We start from the raw sequence: 1,569 nt of genomic DNA, 5'->3' as shown, positions 1-1,569 counted from the left end.
TTTTTTCCTTTTTTTTTTTTTTTTTTTTTGCGCGCGTTATTTTAAATTGAAAACAAAATTTCAGTTTCATTTCATAGAAATAAAATGTCTAGAAACACGGAAATTTAATATTCAGAAGGATTATACAATTAAATAAGAAAGATATTCAACATCGTTCTATCTGATTTAAAAGCAATAATATTTTTAGACATTCAAGTTCTAGAATACGTTTCTAGAATCTAGTGTAATAAATATTGATGATTTCGTTTTAAGTCCGCCTGAAATGAAGTACGAAGAAAATGGTGGATCGGATTTACCATAAATCGAACGTGTCGAGGACTTGGAATCCTTTTGCACAGCGTAGAATAGAGAACGTAGAAGAAAGGAAAAGGAATTTACCTGGCAGGTAAATTTAAAGAGGAAATACGGCAGCTTATACAATGTTTCCTTCTTTCTTCGTTGTTATTCGCGCCAATCTTTGTGAAATGTTTATTTCCGATGAAATCGAATATTGAATCATCGAGGACAATTGTTACTTTGTTGGAAATAACTGGATTAATTTCTTTTATAGGATAAAATTCTTCTAAAAGTCTGGCAGCTTTTAATTAATTAAATTCGATAGCATAAATAAATAACATGAATAAAACTTATTATTCGTTATTTTTTATTTCTACTGTGATCCATGTTTAATTAATTCTTAATTTATTTTCATATTTTTTTAATTTTCAACTCAAAATTTCTAGAAAAATAAATTATTAAATTATCATTCCTAATCCAAATTCTGCCCCGTCATCCAATTTTCTTCGCTTTCGCAAGAGCAGGTTATAAACTTCCGTGACCTTTCAGTGTCGAGCATCCCATCTTATGGACAATCGCCAACAGCGACAGATCGATCCCATATTTTGTACTAAGATACGCCTCTATCCTACGCTGGACACTCCTCCAAGTATGTTGAGCTTCGTCCAGTATTGGCATTGCGCCATTGCCTCTTTCTCGAGGTGACATAGGTATTCATTGAAATACCTATGCCTGCTGGACACCTGTGTCACTTGACAGATGATTCTATTTTTTGATAGATGAGTTCTATTCAACCGAGTGCATTATTTATTACTTTAGAAAATTAAAATATGGTCTGGTGTTTCACACTAGTAACTTTTTCAATGAATGTTGAACTGTCTTCAAGTTCTCTATATTGACACTGTGCCATGTCCAAGTCTATAACTCAATATTGGTATTGCACTATATTCAGGATCATTCCTCAGTATTGACACTGTGCCATGTTTAGATCCATTCCTTAGTATTAGCTAGGATCCAAGTCTATTCCTCATTGTTGACATTGTTTCAAGTTCCTCCCTACAACATTATGTTGTAATGTTAAACCTCTATTCTTATATTAGCACTATATTGAAGTCATTCCTTAGAATTGGTACTGCACTCTATTCCATTCTTCAGTATTGGCATTGCATTATATTCAAATCCTTTCCTCAGTATTGATATTATGCTGTATCTAATTCTATTTTTCAATATTAGCATTGCATTATATTAAAATCCATTCTTTAGTATTGACTAAATTATACTCAAATTCCTCAG

General features: G+C 31.9%; 1 long non-coding RNA gene across 1 annotated transcript; it reads right to left on the bottom strand.

Moving 5' to 3' along the window:
• Positions 1 to 89: 89 nt before the first annotated feature.
• LOC116184875 lies at positions 90 to 583 on the bottom strand. The gene is made up of 2 exons (XR_004149529.1): positions 379 to 583; positions 90 to 257 (listed from the first exon to the last, which is right to left on the bottom strand). It is a non-coding gene; the product is annotated as an uncharacterized LOC116184875 (long non-coding RNA).
• Positions 584 to 1,569: the final 986 nt, after the last annotated feature.

Source organism: Apis dorsata, unplaced genomic scaffold (assembly GCF_000469605.1).
Source record: "Apis dorsata unplaced genomic scaffold, Apis dorsata 1.3 scaffold_73, whole genome shotgun sequence".
NCBI lineage: Eukaryota > Metazoa > Arthropoda > Insecta > Hymenoptera > Apidae > Apis > Apis dorsata.
This window is presented reverse-complemented; position numbering and strand designations above follow the sequence as displayed.